Genomic DNA, 21,859 nt, shown 5'->3' with positions numbered 1-21,859 from the left:
AACCATGTAACATAACATATTCACAAAATTGGAGGATTAGGAGATGGCCATCTTTCGGAGGTGGTCACCATTCTGCCTATCACACGTTCCAGTTTCCTATCTGCTGATCTCTCCTAGTTACAGAACAGGGAATAGAATTGAGATTTCTTGATATTTTATAGGAATTTCATATATTCCCTGTGCTTTCTGTTTTCTGGAGGAGTTCAGTTCCCATTCTCTGATATCTTAGTGTGGGTTCCCTATAGTTTAATTTGTCTAGAAAATGATTCACTGATTCATGCCAAATATATAAAGAAATCCATCCATAAGCCAGGAACCTGCCTGGGAAGGTAATAGTTCCTTGAATGGGGTGGTCATGTGTGTGGGTAGCTATGTTGCTGGGTAGTGTGGCATGAAGATGTGTCTGTTGGCTGTTTTTTCTATTTTCAATTCCAGCCACTACTTTCATCTTCTTAGGTACTTGGTGTAATCTTAAGCCTTCTCAGCATTCATCCATCTGCATTCTTTCTTTCACATTTGTCGACATCCTCTTTTTGCTAATTTCTTCTCATTATTTTTCCTCCTGTGAGTTTTTTTTATTCCTTTATCTTTATTTTACTGAGATTTTTAGAAGGATCAGAGATAAACAAATATAATCATTAACCAGAAGTTGTTTATCATTTTTAAACAAGTTATAAAACTAGAGAACAACAGATATTATTTTAGATTATCACTAGACATGGAGAGAGAGAGGTTCATTATAAATCAAGAGGTACAGATTTGCAAATAAACATTTCTGTTCAGGTAGTTGGAAAAGAGGAAAAAGAAGAAAGAACAAGTTAAAGCATCACTGAATATTAAGGTTGTTTCAAAACTGCAGAATTCATCTGATATTACATTTTCAACGGGATTAATGATAGAAAGCCACACTAAGTAAGAAGAACTATGCAAGTTCTTTCATATCACTACTGCATTTTGAAAATCTTAAGTTTGAATCATCTCTCAGTTCTCCAGAATATAACTGCAGGACATGATATTTTCTGAGACAATGTGTTCCTAAGAATCTCTTCCTTTTCCCTCATGCCTGAAAGACAACTTTCCAAATGTAAATATTTTTAGTTATTTTTTTCTTTAAATCTCTTCAGATGTTTCTCCATTGTTTTGGGAGGCTGTTGTTGTAAGGCACATGAAGATTTTTTTTTGTTCCTTTCTATAGCCTGCCTAGATGCTTCTGAGAGTCTATATTTTAGTTTTTAAAATCATAAATGTATACAAATTTGGATTATATGCCACTGACTGACTGTCTAAATAAACAATGAAAGGTACTTACTCATATTGACACATTTCTGAGATTAAGGTAAAATATGGAAGAAGGGTTCTTTGAATGGAATACAGATGGTCCTACTTAATGATCTGTCCTAATTAAATGCTGTATTAATTTTTAAATCAGGTTTTCCATGGATCCATGAGTGAGATTATAAATTAAAGGCCAGTAAAAATCTGAGTCACTTAATTATCTGGAAATTTCTTACTTTAAGATCTGTGTAAATCTATATAACTACTTTTACCCTCCTTATTTCAGAATGTCAAAGCTATAAAGGCTAGTGTTTACCCTTTCTGTAGGAGCTGACATATATGTAGAGCTTTAGTTTTTATTACATAGTGGACTTGGTCATTTTATAGGCAAAAAACTATTTCAGCTGACTTAATTGTCATTTAATTGTGGCTCAGCTGGTGGGGAATCTGCCTGCAATGCTGAAGGCCTGGGTTAGATCTCTGGGTTGGGAAGATCCCCTAGAGAAGGGAAAGGCTACCCACTCCAGTGTTCTGGCCTGGAGAATTCCATGGACTGTATAGTCCATGGGATCGCAAAGAGTCAGACACAACTGAGTGACTTTCACTTCATTTCACTTAGTTTTTACTACATAGTGGACTTGGTCATCTTATAGGCAAAAAGCTATTTCAGCTGATTTAATTGTCCTTTCACCTCGGCCCCCCCACCTTTTTTTCTTTGCACTTTGATAATAGACATCCTCTAGATGACAATAGTCATCCTGAAATGACAAGTGCTATTTTCTTTCTTTCTAACCCTGTTGTCTCAGAATGTGTTTTTTGGGCTATTCCATCCTTAAAGGTAGGGTCAGATTCATCTGTTTCTATATTTGCAGGGCCAAGCCCAACAATTAGCTTGAAAGATGCAGAGTGCTGGTAAAGTGTAGGTTGTACATTTACACTAGAGTGTATGTTTAAGCCAGGAGTCACATTGGCCTTTCTCTTATCACTGCATAGTGCTCTGGGCCTCCCAGAGCAGATAGTCTGCCCTCTGGCTTTAGTTGTGAACCTCCTCTCTGGAGGCATAGATTGTAGTTGAATATACACAGGATGTATGCCTTTGGGAGGTCTGTTGCCCATGCCACCCATGGTACTGCCAACAGCATATCTGATGACATCTGAGAGGTTGAATGGAGGCTAGGATACCTGTTGTAAAGCTGTACTACAGTTAAATGAACAGCCTCATATAGTGCAAGTGTTCAAGGAGATGAGAAAGAAATGCAAGTCCTGAAACCTGCTCAGGAAGGTAAGGTTTACCTAGATGGCAGGGCTGGAGAACAGAAGACAGCAAATGAAGAATAGCTGAATTCCTGGGCACAGAACGTAAGGAATTTGAATTCATATATCCCAAATGAGCCTTCATCATTATTTAGGCACTGAATTTTTAAGGACATCAGTATTCTCTTCATATTCACAGGCATATATATCTGTATAGTAAATATTTTATCCACACCAAAGAGTTAAATCAATTTAATCTTCGTTCTCTAATGAATTCTTAAATCATGGTCTCTGACCATTCCTTTAATGAGCAAGTGAAGACTTGTGAATAGTTTGAGTAGTTCAACAATGGTCAAGTAAGCTGTATAAGCACAAGTTCCTATGCAATGGCTGCAACTTTCTATGCAATTGCAACTTTCTATGCAATAGTTTCTATCTAACCAAAACAAGGTAAATCAAGTATTAATCATCCTAAGTTACACTCTAAATATTTGTTTCAGCTTCCAGCCTTGCCACAAGTCTATGGGATCTGGTTAGTGTTTATGGATGACCTTCCTGATGGGTGAGAGCAAGCAGCCTTCCTGCCCTCTGTCCCCTGCAGACTTTCCAGTCTTTTCTTTGTTATAGAAGAATTCCAAAATCATAATGGCTCAGATTAGTCACAATCATTTGGAAAGGGTTTCATTCAGATCCTAACCCTATCATGAAATGGAGATCAAAATGGAATATGATCACAGTAATAGCCATAAAGGACTGAGTCCTTAAATACCACCTCTCATTATTTCTTTATGAGGCAAGTTGAAATCCAAGGAAATAAGTAATATTCTTCAAGGCAATAAATAAATAAAACAATAAAGTAAAAATTCAAACCATTAAGTAAAAAATAAGGAACTTCTCACAAATTCCTCCCAGAATTTTCCTATTTATGTATCCCAGGGATCTTGTGTGTCCTCCAAATTCTATGGTTCCTATATTCCTGGTAACTGATCTCTGAATTTTATTCTATTTAATTCAGTTATATAAAAATGGCTAACATTTATTACTTCTCTGCGGCAAGTTGAGTTCTAAGAGATCTGCATGTATATACTACTCAGTTTCCACTTAGCTTTTGTTATTCCTTTTAGAAACTGAGGCGCAAGAAGGTTAGCAACTGTCTCAAGGTTTTTCATGTAGGAAGAAAGAGAACCAAAATTCAGTCCTAGGTAATCTGATTCCAGCATCAAAGTGCTTAATCACACACAATAATACCTCAAATAATAATAATAATCTCTAAAATTCTTACTTTGCTACACATATTTATCAAATCTTGATTTCAAGTAGACTTTTCTGAGTGGAAAGAAGAAGCAAAAGAGAGCTGCTCAAAAATGTTAGAAGCAAGTATCCTGCTGTGTTCATTGAAAAAAATTTTTTTCACTGCCCTCACAAGTACAAAGAAATGTGTCCCCATCCAAATACACCACCAAACTGGGTGTTCAAGAAATGGATTTGAACTTGGAATCATTGATGATCATAGAAAAGAGACTTGGAAGAGCCTAACTGGAAAAGGTCAATTTTCATTCCAATCCCAAAGAAAGGCAATGCCAAAGAATTCTCAAACTACCGCACAATTGCACTCATCTCACACGCTAGTAAAGTAATGCTCAAAATTCTCCAAGCCAGGCTTCAGCAATACGTGAACCGTGAACTTCCAGATGTTCAAGCTGGTTTTAGAAAAGGCAGAGGAACCAGAGATCAAATTGCCAACATCCACTGGATCATCAAAAAAGCAAGAGAGTTCCAGAAAAACATCTATTTCTGCTTCATTGACTATGCCAAAGCCTTTGACTGTGTGGATCACACTAAACTGTGGAAAATTCTTAAAGAGATGGGAATACCAGACCACTTGACCTGCCTCTTGAGAAACCTGTATGCAGGTCAGGAAGCAACAGTTAGAACTGGACATGGAACAACAGACTGGTTCCAAATAGGAAGAGGAGTACATCAAGGCTATATATTGTCACCCTGCCTATTTAACTTATATGCAGAGTACATCATGAGAAACGCTGGGCTGGAGGAAGCACAAGCTGGAATCATGATTGCCGGGAGAAATATCAATAACCTCAGATATGCAGATGACACCACCCTTATGGCAGAAAGCGAAGAAGAACTAAAGAGCCTCTTGATGAAAGTGAAAGAGGAGAGTGAAAAAGTTGTCTTAAAGCTCAACATTCAGAAAACTAAGATCATGGTGTCTGGTCCCATCACTTCATGGCAAATAGATAGGGAAACAGTGGAAACAGTGGCTGACTTTATTTTTTTGGGCTCCAAAATCACTGCAGATGGTGGTTGCAGCCATGAAAATAAAAGACGCTTACTCCTTGGAAGGAAAGTTATGACCAACCTAGACAGCATATTAAAAAGCACAGACATTACTTTGTCAATAAGGGTCCATCTAGTCAAGGTTATGCTTTTTCCAGTAGTCATGTATGAATGTGAGAGTTGGACTTGAAGAAAGCTGAGCGCCGAAGAATTGATGCTTTTGAACTGTGGTGTTGGAGAGGACTCTTGAGAGTCCCTTGGACTGCAAGGATATCAAGCCAGTCCACCCTAAAGGAGGTCAGTCCTGGGTGTTCATTGGAAGTACTGATGCTGAAGCTGAAACTCCAATACTTTGGCCACCTGATGCAAAGAGCTGACTCGTTTGAAAAGACCCTGATGCTGGGAAAGATTGAGGGCAGGAGAAGAAGGGGATGACAGAGGATGAGATGGTTGGATGGCATCACAGACTTGATGGACATGAGTTTGGGTAAACTCCGGGAGTTAATGATGGACAGGGAGGCCTGGCGTGCTGCGATTCATGGAGTCGCAAAGACTTGGACATGACTGAGCGACTGAACTGAACTGAACTGAATTTAAACAAATGGATTTGAGCTAAACACAAAGCTCAAATTAATGGTACAACCTAGAAACGCTCACTGAAAGGCTAAATCTTTGGATTTTTATACTATTTGGAAGAGGAGTGGGTTCTGTTAATAGGACAGACTTTGTGCAACATATGTTAAGAAAAAATTTGGAAGCACTTAAAAAATACAAGTTGGAAGCTCAATACTGTGAAAAAAAAGGGGGGGATCCTTAAAATATTTTGAAGCTTTTAGAAGAGTCAATATTAAAATTAGTACGAATATAGAGAAAGGGCTTTATGAGTCGAGTGGCTGTTGTTTTCCTAAATGTCAGCATGGAAACCCAAACAGACAGAGGTGAGTTAGGTCCCTGGAAAGACTGACTGGGAGAGCTGAGTGTTAAGTTTGTGACGTGGTTGATGGCAACCAAAAATTGTCAAGTGCATGATGACAAAGTGTTTCCTGGAACTAGGGGCTGCTTCAAGGCATATAAACAAGGGTAATGTTGTGGGGGCCCATGCTTTATATCAAGACAGGATCTATATGTGACAATTTCACCAGCTGTTTGAACAATATTCCCAGAGAGGTCTCTGGAATTTAGAAACCATTCATAGATAGTTTGAGCTGAGCTTTATACTGAATTGACAGTCTTTGCATATAGCAGAGGAAAATACCCAACTTTAAGACATAACTTGCTCTGCTTTTATTTTGACATAATGGAAGATAACCAATTTTAAAACATAACTTCCACTCTGCTTTCATTTTAATGTCATAATCTTGAAAATATAATGCTTGGCTCTTAACAGAGAGTAGGACTTAACTTCATGACAGCTTTTAGAATTTACCCTGAAAATCATATTTCATTGAGCTCTTAACTTTAATTCAAGACAATTCCCTTTAGAGGTATGACCACTGACTCCAAGGAAAGCAGAAATGTGTGTTTGAGTTCAAAGTTACCATCTGATCTGACCCTTGGTTTTCTCATCTATGAAAAGGAATGTTTGGTTTAAACCCCCTGTAAGAGTTTGTGGGGGTTTTTTTTGTTTTTAATCTTCATAATTAAATTCAGATGTTGTTGATATGACCTCCCTAGAGTGACTATCAGTTTCATCAGAAAAGAAGAGAGGCCTAGGGGAATATGTGTGTATGTACCAGACACACCTACCCATTATAATACTTTTTTTTGGTACAGCAATATTTTAGTGTTCTTTTAAAAAATATTTACTTATTTATGTGGCTGCAGTGGGTCTTAGTTTCGGCATGTGGGATCTTCAGCTGTGGCACATGAGCTCTTAGTTGTGGCACATGGGATTCCCCAACCAGGGACAGAACCCTGCCCCCCTGCATTGGGAGTGCAGAGTCTTAGCCACTGGACCATTGGGGAAGTCTCTATAATGCTTCTAAGTGAATATGATGCTCAAGAAATTTACAACACTGTAAACTAAATAAGAAGACCTTTCTGTAAAAACCAGAAAAGAAACTTATCTAGCTTTCCAAATATGCTTCTCTAGAACATTATGCTCCCCATACAGTAAGAAAAGTACTTTGCAGACTTCCTAAAACATCATCCTAACTAGAGTTGTGGCTTCTTCTAAAGTCTTGAGTATTTCTGGCTCACACATCACCGTTTAGGTTACCCTTTAGCAGAACAATGAAGTGTTTTTGTTTAAAAGTCTTTCCCCTCAAATTAAACAGAGATGAAACTGAATCAACAATGGAGTTCCAGAAGCTGACAAACTGAAAATATCAATAAGCTATTAACAACATGCTCTGTCTAAGGATACTAGGAAGTTGCATTGATCCTGAATGCTTAAGAGAAAAAGGCCTTTAGATCAGAATGCAGGCCTTAAGGGGGCCTGAGAGGTCTGCCCTCTTAGCGTAGTAGGCAGCGCATCAGTCTCATAATCTGAAGAGGGGCTGAGAGGAGCCTTAGCCTAATCGTGATTTTTTCCCCTTACAAACGCTTTCTGATCATGCTCAGCAACTTGGCCATGCAACAGTTGCATGTTCTCTGTATACTATCTCCTAACCCTTTTGTAAAATGGAGATTTGTTTAGCAAGGGGCCACTAGTGCTCAGAAAGCAGACCAGCAGAGTGGTCTGATAGCATGCAAAAATTCTTTTATTTGTCATTATACTGGGGGTAGGGGAGGGCTCTTTATACTTGGGCCCGCAAAACAGCCACTTCCATGAAATTTTTACCTAACCCAATAGACTTTAGATTTTATGGTGATGATTGTGCAACTTTGTGAATATACGAGAAAAACCAATGAATCGTACACCGTAAAGGGATAAACTGTGTCTCAACAAAGTTGTTCTAAAATTTTTTATAGTGTGTAGAGTCACACTTGAATACAGGTTCTTGAGTGTTAGGGCCAAATCTCTGGATGTTGAGTTCAGGCAACTGTGCTTTAAACAAATATTTCAGGTGACTCGGATGAGATGACTTAAGGGCCACACTTCTACGGAAATCTAAAAGAAGTGATGTATTTTGGTACTTCCCCTAAACAAGAAAAGAAATCCCACGAAAGTTCAGAATGATCAATAATCCGTAAACAAGTAGTGCAACCATCCTTAAGCAATTGTAAATTTGACTCAGTTCGTAACTCCCATTATGAATATGAATATTATCAGTACTATAGTGACTGTGATAAATTTTTATTGGAACTAGGTCAAGATAACTTACATGAGCATTTATCAAGTCACAGAAGAATTTTCAGTATATTTTCTTACTGAATCCTCACAAAGACTCTATTGAATTGTAGGAGCTATAAAAGCCATCTGTCTTCTACAGATGACTAGGTGGAGATTCAACAAAGTTCAATGTTTTGCCCCAGACACCTAACTGTTAACTGACCAATCTGCTTGGATACCAGGTCTTCTTTTTTTAATTAATTTTTATTGGAGTATAGTTCCTTTACAATGTTGTGTTAGTTTCTGCTGTACAGCAAAGTGAATCAGCTATATGTATACATATATCCCCTCTTTTTTGTATTTCCTTCCTATTTAGGTCACCACAGAGCACTGAGTAGAGTTCCCTGTGCTATACAGTAGGTTCTTGTTAGTTATCTATTTTATACATAGTAGTGTATATATGTCAATCCCAATCTCCCAATTCATCTCACCCTCCCTTGCCCACTTTGGGGATACCAGGTCTTTTGACTCCTATTCAGCACTCTTTTCAGTATAAAAATCAGTCTAAAGATGCTTCTTCAGCATCTACCAGCATGACCTGCCTCTAACCTTTGGAAGCTGTTTTTTGAGCACATTTATGAAGTCTCTTTTGTTAATGATGCTAAGAAATAGTACATCATTTTTTTCTATTTGTATCACTAAAAGAAATTGCATAATTTAACACATTTACCTCCAATTTCTATAACTGTGCTGTGCTTAGTCGCTTAGTTGTGTCCGGCTCTTTGTGACCCCATGGACTGCAGCCCACCAGGCTCCTCTGTCCCTGGGGATTCTCCAAGCAAGAATGCTAGAGTGGGTTGCCATGCCCTCCTTCAGGGGATTTTCTCAATTTCTGTAACATTTTTGTCTAAAAAACTGGATTAATGTATATCTGTAGTGGGAAGCATATGTAAATGTGTATATGTGTGTGTGTTGAAAGAGAGAGAGAAAAGGGGTAAAGACATTTATTGTGTTTTCATATGTTTGTGGAAAGAAACATGAAATATTCTAATGTGAAATTACAAAACAGAATTATTACTTTGTATGTGAACTGTTTAAAGAAACTAATATTTATTGGATAACTATGATGCTATAAATCTACTTCTTCCCATCACCAACCCCCAACCCCTTGTTCATTTCTTTTTTTAATAGTTATTTATTTGACCAGACTGTGGCATACTGGATCTTTGATCTTCATTGTGGCCTTCGAACTCTTAGCTGTGGCATGGGGGATCTAGTTCCCTAACAGGGATTGAACCTGGGCCCCCTGCATTGAGAACTCAGATCTTAGCCACTGGACCACCAGGAAAGTCCCTCCATTTCTTAAAGATATGCATTGGGCTCACTGCCTACTCCACCCAGGCCTCAACCTTCTTCTTGAGGTGAATTAATGTCCCTGTGGAAGCCCAAATATTTCAAGTCTTTCAGTTTCTTGAACATCTCATCTTTATTAACCACTCTTTACTCTTTTATATCTTTGTTGTCTCCCTCTCTTCTGACTCCATATTTTCACTCAAACATACTGAATCTTCTTCTACGTTAAAATAAAACAAAGAAACTTTCTTATTCCTTGACTCTCTTCAGTCTACCATTCTTTCATTTAGTTGCTCAAGTCAGAAACTTTGGAATCATTTATTCCTTTCTTTTCCTTATCCCTGTTGTCCAATTGATTATGAAAGTTCTGCCAAACCCACTTCCTCAATATCTCTTTATTCACTCAGTTTTCTCCTTTTCCATTTCCAATACAAAGGCTCAGAATCAGTGTTGTCCAATAGAACTGCTAATGACAAAAAGTAAAAAGAAAGTGAAATTAATTTTAATGATATATTTTACTTAATCCAGTATATTAAAATATTATCATTTCAACATGTAGTCATCATGAAAAAAACTACTAATGAGATATTTTAACTTCTCAATTTGCATTAGCCATATTTCAGTAGACATATGTTGCTAGTAGCTACTATATTGTAGAATGCAACTCTAGACCATCATTTCTTGACTGAGTCTATCATTCCATTGCTTGATACCAGAAGGAAGCTTCCAGTGGTTTCCTTATTTCCTGCTGGGACCCACTCCATATGCTCTATCATCGAAGGCCAGAATGCTTTTTCTAAAAATAAAACTCATGTTTTTTCCTTCTGTAGAACTCTGCATGGTTTCTCACAGCTCTCTATGCTCTTAGGATACTTACAAGACCCTGTGTAAAGTAGACCTTGTCTACTTTCCAGCTTCCTTCTTGTCATGTTCCACAACACAGCACACACACCTGCTAAATATATTCTATTCCTGAAAGGTTTGTGATCCTCTTGGCTTCGAAGTCATTTTGCATTCTGTTCCTCCTACTTAGTTTGTTTTTCATCTTCCTTATCCCCCACCCCCATCCTCACTAGGCTAACTGCTACTCATACTTCAAGTCTCCACAGAAACCTTCCCTGATCCCCTGGTCTGGATTGTGTGTTCCTCTTTTGTGCTCACATGGAACTCTTAGTTCCTTCTACCGTAGGCTTTATTGTATAATCAATGCTTTCTTTATGTTTGCTGCTTCCTCCATTACCTCTAAGTACAGTTAGTGTGGGGGCATTGCTAACTTTGTCACTTTTTTAGCCCCAGTTCCAGGCATAGTGCCTGACATATGGTGTGTGATCAATAGATGCTCACTGAGTAAATGAATACGTAAATGAGTACATGTGATCTTTGTTTAAGACCAGAAAAGAATAAAAGAATAATCTTTCCTATTTGCAAACTTTTTTGTGATTAAAGGTAGTTGTGTCTCTTGTCTTTTCTTAATTCCTAGGCACTCATGAATTTCCAGATGAATTTGCTTCAAAAGAAATAGTTTCTTTAAGTTTAGGTATTAAAAGTAAAGAGCTTGACAGAGCTCTTTCACTAGAAAACAAGAAAACTTCCCAGAGAGAGTAACTGTGAATTGCAGGGCATATATTAGAAGAATTAACATTTGATTTCTGTGAAATAAGTGTTATTAAAGTTAACCAATGACTTCCATGTCACTAAATGTGAGGGACATTTTGGATCTTCGAAATTTTATCTGATTTCTCAGGTGCCAGTATTTTTAAACTTAACTCTGTATTGAAACATTCTTTTCTCATTGGGATCCCTGAAATCTTATTATGGCTTTCCTCTGTATCACTGGCTGTTCCTTGTCATTCTCCTTTCTCAGTCTTTATATATTAGGGTTTCTCAAAGCCAGACCCTCAGTCCTTTCTTGTCTCATTCTCTGCTGTCTCCCTAAATAGTCTCATACAATCCATGACTTTGTTTTGTCTACACTAGTGTTTCTCAAATATATATTTCAACACAAAACCTCTCTTTTTGTCTCCAAATTCATCATCTAATTATCCATTTAAAATTCCATTTGGGAGAGATGAATTATCCCAATTTGAACAGAATAAAAATGGAATTAATGACTACCTATAAAGTTCACTCTCCCTCCCATGTTTTCTGTTTCATTGAATGACACCATGATGCGTGTAATTTTTCAAGCCAGAAGACTGGGAATTATCTTAGACACCTCCTTCTCTCATAATCCCAATTTTCAATATATCTGTAAGTAAATCAATAGTGAATTAATATCAGAGATGTTTTGCATTAACAAATATGTACAGAGTCCTTAATACATATATGTATTATATATTTTATATTATTATTGTATTCATGCAATATATACTTCTATATTTACAATGCTATGGAATTCTTTCTGAAGCTCCACATAACATTTATCTAAATGCTATTCATTCCCTATTCTTGTAACAATTATTGGAAACATTAGTTTCCCTATCTGTGTAACAACTCTTTGTTCCTTTCTACATCACAGGAAATCATTGCCTTTCATTCTCCACTTTTCCTCTTTTGTGCATCATCTGTTTTCTTTTTCAGATCAGTTATGCAATCTGTATGTATAACTTCTTATTGTCACATTAATCCTATTCCATTGCTACCCCATTCTATTTCCTTACACCCCCTCTTTTAAAGCTTTATTGAGGTCTAATTTACATATCATAAAACTCAACTATTTTAACTGCCAAACTAAGTATTATAATTTTGGTTAATTTTATTGAGTTGTGCAACAGTCACCATAATCCAGTTTTAGAATATCCTTTAGAATATCTTCATCAGTGCAATAGAATCCTTTATGTCCATTTACCCTTAAACACCCTTTTTACCAATTTCCCACTTGACATTGTAAAGCCAGGATGTATTATGCGCCTCAGTAGAACTCAGTGAGTGCTTGATGCTATGGGGAGTTCATATAGAATAAAATATGATATTTAATCTCCAGGGGACTAACTAGTTGGTAAAATAAGACCTCAGTCAGAGGCCTCCACAAGAGAATATGTATCCTATTTCCAGCTTTTGTGAATAGGCCAGTATAAGACTACAGGGATTCCTGTGGTTGAGCAGATAATTTAAGTTTGGAAAAATCTTTCATATCCCATACAGATAAATGTTTTGTTTTTTTTTCTCCCTGTAGGCCTATAACACACTTTCTGAAACTGACCATTGAGTTTCCAGAAGTATGGGCTTTCTGTAACATCTTTTCTCTCTTAAATGTCATCTTAAATATGTACCTCCTTCTGCTTCTATTTGTAACCAGAATCTAAATTATAGAATTTGCATCTTTCCAAGTAGAATCTAACACTGTTCAATAAATACTTCTAATTCTAAATGCAAATTATGATCACTATAATTTTTCACATTGGGGGTACTTATTGAAAAGAGTAATGTTTATTAACTGTCTCTGAATTAAATGTAACCAGTAGTTTTTTTGGCCCTTGGGTTGTTATTAATGATAATTAACTGTAGTGATGAAGAATTACTAATAGTTATGACCCTGAGAAGCAAAAGAATATATTTCAAAGAGCTGCCTGCTTCTTTAGGTGTTGAGTAAAGCACTCCTTTTTCATCCAAGAAGCCACAAGCACAGGGCATTCCCAGGTGCCAGGTGTAGATTACTCCACTCCTATTCTTTCTTAGTCTCATCTTGAGCCCTTCTAATGGCCAGCAAATCAACAGGGACAGCTGGTTGGAAGAACTCATTCATGTGATGTGGGGGTGGTTAGAGGAGACAGGATATGCAAGGGTAAGGCATGTTTGTTGTTAGCACTTGAACGCCTGCCTCCACCAGCTTTATTTTATATGAAGGAAAATAGGGAGGAGAAGTTGGACTGAGATAGTTTCTTTCATCCTCTAGCAATGCCAGCTTCCCAGTGTGGGAGCCCCTGGACAGTGAGTAGTTCTCTACTGTCAGAATCTTAGCAAGCTTGGCTGCTCACATAATTGGGTGAAGATCTTGAGAAAGCATGTACTTGAACACTACGGTTCTCTACCTTGGCTGCATATTAGAATCACCTTTTAAAATTCCTATGCCCAGACCACTCTCGGACCAATTAAATAAGTATATTTAGGAATGGAATTCAAGCATCAGAGTTTTTTTAAAGCCTGCCAGGTGTTTTCAATGTACTGCCAAGTTTGAGAACCACTGGACTGGTGATAGACATCTCTTGGGTTTTTCCCCGGTTTTATTGAGATATAATTAACATATAATATTGTACTAGATTCAAGTGCATGACATGATTTGATATATGTATATCTTGTGAAATGACTAACACAGTTCAGTTCAGTTCAGTCGCTCAGTCGTGTCCGACTCTTTGCGACCCCGTGAATCGCAGCACGCCAGGCCTCCCTGTCCATCACCAACTCCCGGAGTTTACCCAAACCCATGTCCATCGAGTCGGTGATGCCATCTAGCCATCTCATCCTCTGTCATCTCCTTCTCCTCCTGCCCCCAGTCCTTCCCAGTAAGGTTAGTTAAAACCATCACTAGACATCTGTTGTTGTGAACAATTTATAAGGAGCCTTCTTTAGGCTTAGCTCTGAACCTTAAGAACAAAGGTTCTTGCCTAAGAACAAAGACCCAGAAAGGAAGTGCCTCAGATGATGGAGAAATAAGTCTTAATATGAGGAATGGATCCTAAAGAGGATGTCAAGGTGAGGTCACCAAAGGAAAACAAGCTTACTTGACAACTAATGGAATACTACACTTGTCATTTGCATTGGTGAAAACCCTGGTTGGTGAAAAATGGTTCTCTGTTTCTTGACTCAGTCAACTGAAGAGGTTCATGTTCTAGTGACTCTGGATGGAAAGCAGGGGTTGGTTTGGAAATGTTTTGGTTTGGAGCAGAGCTCCTTAATGACGGTTCAGTGACGTGGCTTTTATCTTTTTTTAAAGACATTCTGCATTGAAGTCGTATTAGATCAGTATGTGGCTTGTTCTGGCTTGTTCTCATTAAAAACAAAATCTGATTATAAGCCATTATTTGTTGAAATTACTGTAAGCAAACACAGTAACTTATTTATTTTTAATCTAGGACTTGATTATGAAACTTGTGGTTTACCCAGAGTTATTTTGAAACTTCTGCTTTTCTGCTCTGGCTGTTGGCCTGCTGACTTTTCAATTTACGAGGGGCGCTCGACTGCAACGGAAAGCAGTGGAAATTCTAGGCCCTCACGGTGTGCCCTTTAGGTCAGCCTTACATGTCATCTGGAAGAGAAGGTAGCCCAGCTCCCCCGACACAAAATCGCTCCCCTGTTGTTTCCATCAGGGCACCCGAGGCTTTTCCCACTCAGCCTTCACTTCCTTGGGGTGGTATCAGTTTAAACTGCACTGGGTGGGAAGGATCAAACACATCATTTCATTATAAGGTAAGTTAGTCCAACGTATTACCTAGCATTCAAATAACCAAAGAGAGGTTATTTCAAGGAAACAGGACTGGGGTACATTTCTTCCTTTGGGGCTGGGAGTAGGATTAGCGGTTAGGAAGAGTTCAGAGGACACAATGAAGTAGTGTTAAGTGACTTACGTGTTTCTATCACAACGTATCAGTCAGATGGGTCCAAGGTGTAAATATCGGAGAGAAAAGTGCATCATGAGGAGGTACCTCCCATCGACCTTATCATTTATGTAAAAGTAAGCTACAAAGAGAGTGTTGGTGTCATCTTCTTTCAGTTTGGACCCCACATAAAAAGCATGCTGTGAAGTCATTTTCTCCTCCAAGAGTTGGCTGTAACCCCTACAAAGCCAGCTTATGTGGATTTGGCGTGAACATGTTTTCCCGAGATGTGGGTTTATTTTGGTGGGGGAGGGGCGGCTGTACAGGTAAATCCGAAAGGTTTTCGGCTGTGCACAGAAGGTCCCCACTGCTCTGCTTCAGGACCAGGTCTCTTTTGGCACCAGGACAGCGCTCGCGGCGATTCCCGCTTGCTCCCTCGGACCCAGTGCTGGGGGCTTCTCTCCGCAACAAAGCGCCGGATGCACCCCCACCTCCGCGCTCTGCGGCGCCTGCGCAGTAAGCCGACGGAGGAGTCGGGCTCGGGCTGGCACTCTGCGCCGGGACGTCCCGCCCCGCCGCCGGGCAGGGTGGAGGGTCTCAGTTCGGGCTCCAGGCGCCCGGCAGGAATGCTCGAGAGCCAGTCAAGTTTGCGTCCCACAACGCTGGCTGCATGCAGTTCTGATACATCCCAGAAACAGTTTCAAAAGGAAGTGGCAAAAGTAGAAAGAGGATGCCGCGGAAGCTCTCACCAAAATAAAGTCTCGAAACTTAACCTAGCCATCGGTCTAGCGCTAGCCTGAATGAATACCTATAACAGAAAGGGATTTCTCGGCTGGGGGATGTAGCTCAGTGGTAGAGCGCGCGCTTCGCATGTGTGAGGTCCCGGGTTCAATCCCCGGCATCTCCAAACAGCCTTGGGCTTTTTTTTTTTTTTTTTAATCCATATAATATAGAAAATGTATGTCCCATTACATTTCACATGTGTACTCTAGGCGCCCTAAAAATATATAAAAGAGAGGCTCGAAAAATATGGCCCGCCTCAGGGAATCAGCCGTTTTAATTGGTCCACGAGAAACTCAAACGGGAAATTATGCTCGTCGTCTTTATTTCCATAAAATGACCAATCCTAACTTTCTAATGAACTCGTTTTGAGGAGCCGAGACGTGTGGAAAAAAGGAAAACATCATATTGCATTGGCCGGGAATCGAACCCGGGCCTCCCGCGTGGCAGGCGAGAATTCTACCACTGAACCACCAATGCAGTTCGTGAAAGTGGTTTTCCACACCTTACTAGAGTAGATTTGTCAATATGCAGTGAGTCTTTCTGTTACAAAAGTGTAAAGTTCTTAATTCAACATCAGAAAAAGAAATGGAGTTTTTTCATTAAATAACTATAATAAAATATTGAGTTAACATTTACCAAAAAAACTCATTATACTTAGTTCTGTTGAACCTTGAGAGGAGGTTTTGTCTTCTTAAGTCGTACTCGGTGAATGAGGCAAATAAAAATTTTATCAATATGTAGACACAAAATTACACAATTAGTTGTGTGTTTAGATGTTTTTAAACAACCACTCCTGTTTTATTTTTCTTATCTTAGCTAATTCAGGCAAATACATGGTGTATTAGTCAGGGGTTGGGAGTAGGATTGACAGAGCAGTGAAGATGAACTGGCCCTTAGATACAAGTATATTGAAACTATGAGATGTAAACAGGCATCTTTGGAATGTTGGTGATTCTTGACAAGTGACCTAGACTCTGTAAGATGTCCCTTCTTCCACAGTGAGAAACTTGATCCCAGGACTCTTTTATACTCCATAGTATGAGTTACCCTTTGTTTCCACGGAAAGTAAAATCGCAAACCATACAGTGAAGTTATATGAGGAGGAGAAAGTAAAGTGAAGGAAATGCATTCATGGAAATGAATCTAAACATAAGATAGAAGACCCTGGATTTAGGCATTATTGCCCCTTTATCGCTGAGAGGGAAATTCCCAGCAATTTATAGGATCTTTGAAGGCCAAAAAGAATTTGGGGGAAGGGGGATGACTGAGAAATAACAGTAAACACATAGCAGTTGCTATGTGCTGGGCTATGTAAGTACATTACATATGAACTTCAACCCAGTGAAGTAGGTGTTATAATTACTTCAACTTAACAAATGAGAAAAAGTGAGGCTATTAGAGTCGAGGTTGGAACACAAGTGGTATCATGCTTAATATTTCGTTGCTTAGCCACTCTCCTGCCTACAACAGAATAAAACACTGCAGTTACACCAGAAATACTTCATGTATAGCTCAGGAATACTGTGTATCAAGACTGGGGTTAAAGAAAGAACATAACAAACTGCTGAAATAAGGTGAGACTTCTACATCAAGATTTATTTTTAAGGATTTTTTTTTAAGTGGGTGCATACAAAGCAAAATTTGAAGACAAATACAATACCGAATTATAAAGATGTAAGAAATACAAAGAGATTAAGGAATAAAGAAATCTAGACTACAGTCTTAGTAACATATGGGGGGGGGCAAGTGCAAATCATTTTGCTTCTTAGGACCTCAATTCCTTAAAATAAGAGAACTAGAGAAGAGATGAGGTTTTAAAATTACATTCCAGAAGTGTCTCAGGGCCACTAGCAAGCAGCAGGCAGGGTGGGGTGGGGAGGTGGGGGTGGGGAGGGATGGGGGGAGCTCACCTTCTTTACCTGGCTTCCACACTTCACCAGCTCATTTATAACCTCTCCCATTTATTTGCATTTGTTTGATGGCTTACAAGTCTGGAATAAAAAATGTTGAAAAGCCCTCAACTGGATGATGTAAGTTCATCTGAACTCTGAAATGTTATGATTCAAAATAAAAAGGCAATCTAAAACTTCATGAGAAACACTACAAATTTAAAAATGTAAACAGGTGGCAGGAATCAAATAAGAAGTATGATCTAATGGCAAACATTATTAGTGACTCACCAATGACTAGTTTACTTTTTTTCTTCCTGAAAGTCTACCTAGCTCCAGGGACAAATTGTGTGCATTAAGCCAGTTATTCCATTCCCCTTTCCAAGGGTTGAGCTGGGATGGGTTTGTGACACTTCCTGCCAGTGACAGAAAGAATGGTCAGCCAGGGAATTCTGGGAAAGATGGTGTCTCTTTTGCTCTTTCTTTCCTGTTTCGGTCAGCCAGGGGCTTCTGGGAAAGATGGTGTCTCTTTTGCCCTTTCTTTCCTGCTTATAACACCGTCTTGTGAGGTATAATGCTTAGAGCTGCCCCAGTCATCTAGTGATTTGCAGGGAGACAGAGGATGATCCAGCAGGAAGATAAAAAGAGACATTGTGCCATCCTGAAATTTTCTCCACCCAGATTTTTGGTTAGGTAAGATAAATCAGGCTCTTTATTGTTTAAGCCCCTTTGAATTAAATATTTTGTTCATGCAGCCAAAGGCATGTAGGATGTGTGTGTGTGTCTCCCAACAGTTTATACCCTTTTTGGTACAAGTCTTCTGCTCTGTAAAGAACCAATACCTTGAGATTTGGGTAAGACAACTTGGCCTTTCATCTCTTTTTCTCACAGTGATAAGTCTACCCAAATGTTTTCCCTCACCATTGTGCTTAATTAAAGACAATATGTAACCATAGCAAGGGAAATCAAAATCCTTACCAGAACTTTCTTTCCAGAGTTATAAGCCGAGACTTTTTTTGGGGGGGAGGGGGCGGTTCAAACAGGTTGAACGTATAGCTGGTATTGTTGGTTATAGCTATCTTGCTTGTATAAAAGAGAGAGAGAGGCCGTCCCTGGTATGACAGTCATGCCTAACTAGAACAAATTCTAGATTTTGCATTTATATGAGTCAGTAAGTTGTCCTTATGCAATAAGTTGCCTTTTATTTTTTAAATCACTTTAAGTAGTATTTATTTTGCTTGCAAATGAAAAACACACATTGAGAAGCTATTTTACCCCAAAACAGTAAATTGAGAGAACTTTTTACTCTAGAATGTGCTATAAGATGAAAATATGAAAGTTTAAGGGAAGTTTAGAGAAATTCATCATCAGTGGTTGAATCACCAATAAAAGCCATATGAAAAATTTGAAGGACCCGTCGTTAGTTTGTTGGACAAGTATTAATTCGGTAGCAAGGGAAGCCACCAAAGATTTTTCAGAGTAGATAAAGATCAGAGCATCTGAAGAGATGATCTGGCAACAATGTGTCAGAGAAGTGAAAGTAAGAGAAACTGTAAGTAGGGGAATTAACCCAGGAAGTGAATACAATGGGAGCAGTGAAGCAATGAGGTCTTGAATTAGGATGAGGTCTCTAGCATGAGGCAAGGCAGGAAGAAGAAGGAAAATGAACCTGAGAGATTAAGGAATAAAGAAATCGAGACTACAATCTTAGTAACCTATGGAATAGCAAGTAATTTAAGTGACTGGGAGAAGAGTGGTGTCGTGTAGGGAAGTCAGAGGAGAAAGGATGGGAACTAAAGAGTGGAGTCAGGTGTTCACTTCTGAAAATACTGACTGAGATAAGTCAGGGGAGAACCTTACTAGGTAGCTGTCATCTAGATCTAAAGAAATGAAGGCTCCAAGGTGAGTTGGGCTTCAGCTGCTCAGGAGTGGAAGATAAGAATGTAGATATGGAGGCAATCCCAGAGAGTTGAGGGCAGAGCCTTGGGAAGGTCTATTTTAGGGAGCAGCAGGAATTGAGGGGTCAAAGAGAGACAGGGAAGTGGGGTGTCTGGAATCTGTGGAGACATGGCTTATCAAGCGGCAGAATCCTCCTCCTTTGCTAGTTCTGAGTGACACATCATGAGAAATACAGTTATCATTGTGTTTCAGAGATACACTCTATATTAACCCTGTTTCACATCAGAGATGCTGTGGGGGGCCCTGATTTCCCCCTTGGTATGGTTAAGCATGGAAAGATCACCAGATGGCACACTCTGACACTTTCCCTAGTCTCCCATGCTCCCAAGCTCTGATGAGCAAGCCCCAGTGAGGGTGGCTGAGAGGAAGAAAGCAGGGAGTGCCGTGAAAGGTTGCACAATCGTCTCTTAGGAAACCTGATCTTTGTGACAGCCCTATGGGGCAGGCAGGAGCTTGTAATTTGCATCATGGCACCTTGGGACACTTGTTCAAGGCACCTAGTCCCTGGTTGACGTTGGCTCACTGTGGAAATTTGGCCAAGCTTAAAGCTGAAAGCAAACCATTAAGAAACAGAAATAGTTCATAGGATGCATAGCCACCAAAGCAATGACTTTTTTTTTTTTTTTTACTTGTGAAGGATTGTATTGATTTAATACACACAGCTTATTTCTGTCCCAGGTTACAAACTAGCCCTGGGGAAATGGTGGAGCCAGTCATTTGGATTGCCCTTTACTGGCTGGGAATTAAATCATTACTTACTCCATTTTAGAATCACAAGTAGTACCCCAAGGCCTACTTTCCTAAGGATTAAAATCAAGGCATGGAAATGAAGAATCCAGGTGTAATTCTCAAATGCATGCAGATGTTGAGAATGCAGCAATTTTTCCTAGAAAGCTGTCACTGCCAAATCCTCCTGCTCGCGATATGCTCATGCTTAGTCCTCCAGCATGTCCAATCAGTCACGGCATCTGATTCCCCCCTTTTAAAATGGCACTGATTCTTGCTTCCATCCCTCTCTCCTACCTTGTGCAGACCCTTATCAGCACACTTCTTGGGCTACCTGGGAAACCCCTGGTTTCCTTGGCCATCCTTCATGCTGTTACCAGTTGAATTTTCTCCCTCCTTCTCCTACTCCCTCCCTCTTTCCCCTCCTCCCCCTGTTTCTTATTTCCTTAATTTTTGAAAATAAAATTGTTCCTTTATTGCTGGTTCAATAATTGAATTAATTTCAAGTCCATACAGAGTCCTCAGGTTTATGTGTGGGAATTCTTTATCTTTTTCTTTTGACAGCCATCTCTGGGAGCAGCGTTTATTCATATATTCTTGACCTGTGCCACTTGGCCACCTACTATCTAATGGCAAAAATGGCTTTCTCTTCCTTTCTAAAGGGCTCTCTTCCTCCTCTCAAGTCAATTGGTTTCTTAATATGTGTATATCTATTTTAGAAGTAACCCATGAATATGGTAAGAAAATTCAAAAGGTATAAGAATATGCATTAAAAAGTAGGTCTTTGCCCCACTGCAATCAGGTTCCCGGGTTCTCATTCCTGCAGGCAACCTGCGGTCGTTCATTTCTTGTGTTTCCCTCCACGGATATTCTATGTAGATACACATATAGCATTTTACTTTTATGCACAAATGGTACATACCATACACACTATTGTGCTCATTGTCTTTTCTCTCTTCTTTCTTTTTTTCAGAAAAATGGATCTCAGGAAAATTTCCTTCCGAGTACATGGGAAGATACTTCTTTCTTTTTAATGGTTCTATCATTTTTAACTGCTTTTTACTGATTAGGAATTAAAACTTTATTTATTCCATCTCACAATCACAAATAGTGCCCCAAGGCCAAGTTTTCTAAGGATTGAGTCAAGGCAGGGAAATGAAGACTGCAGCTGTAATGCTAAGATGCATGAAGATGATGAGAATGTCCACTACATGAAGGAGCCATCATTACCTTAGCCAGGTCGTTAACAGAGGACAGACTATCTCTGATCTTTCATTAGTGGAAATAAACTGCAGTGAATATCCTTGAACAAATGCCATTTTGCTCAAGTGTAGAACATGTTACGGGATAAATTCCTAGAGGTGCAACTGATAAGTCAAAGGGTAAGTGCATTTAAATTTTCCATACATATTGCAGAATTACTCCCAAGAGAGGTCTATATTTTTTAAAACACTGATTTCATTACATTACTCTTGTTCACCAACCTCAGTGGATCCCGGGCGTGACGACATTTTCTAAACCCTGCTAGATCCAGGGCCAGCTTCATAGAAGTGTGTCCTGTGTAGTCACCCAGA

General features: G+C 39.1%; 1 protein-coding gene and 2 non-coding genes across 5 annotated transcripts in view; 2 read left to right on the top strand and 1 right to left on the bottom strand.

Moving 5' to 3' along the window:
• The window catches only part of GPD2 (glycerol-3-phosphate dehydrogenase 2), a 246,551-nt gene that overhangs the window by 30,730 nt on the left and 193,962 nt on the right, over positions 1-21,859 (top strand). For 2 of the 3 annotated variants that reach the window (XM_081580571.1, XM_081580572.1), the window contains exon 3: positions 21,259-21,667. The exons of the other annotated variant lie outside the window; for it this stretch is intronic. The gene's annotated coding sequence lies outside the window, so the exon portion shown is untranslated. The remainder of the gene's footprint in view (positions 1-21,258; positions 21,668-21,859) is intronic. 3 annotated transcript variants of the gene reach the window in all.
• On the top strand, positions 15,764-15,835 carry TRNAA-CGC (transfer RNA alanine (anticodon CGC)). Its single transcript has one exon. It is a non-coding gene; the product is annotated as a tRNA-Ala (tRNA).
• TRNAG-GCC (transfer RNA glycine (anticodon GCC)) lies at positions 16,118-16,188 on the bottom strand. Its single transcript has one exon. It is a non-coding gene; the product is annotated as a tRNA-Gly (tRNA).

Source organism: Giraffa tippelskirchi, chromosome 3 (assembly GCF_054371585.1).
Source record: "Giraffa tippelskirchi isolate mGirTip1 chromosome 3, T2T-mGirTip1v1.2.pri, whole genome shotgun sequence".
NCBI classification, from domain to species: Eukaryota; Metazoa; Chordata; class Mammalia; order Artiodactyla; family Giraffidae; genus Giraffa; species Giraffa tippelskirchi.
Note: the sequence above shows the minus strand (reverse complement) of the source record. Positions and strands in the feature narration are given on the sequence as shown.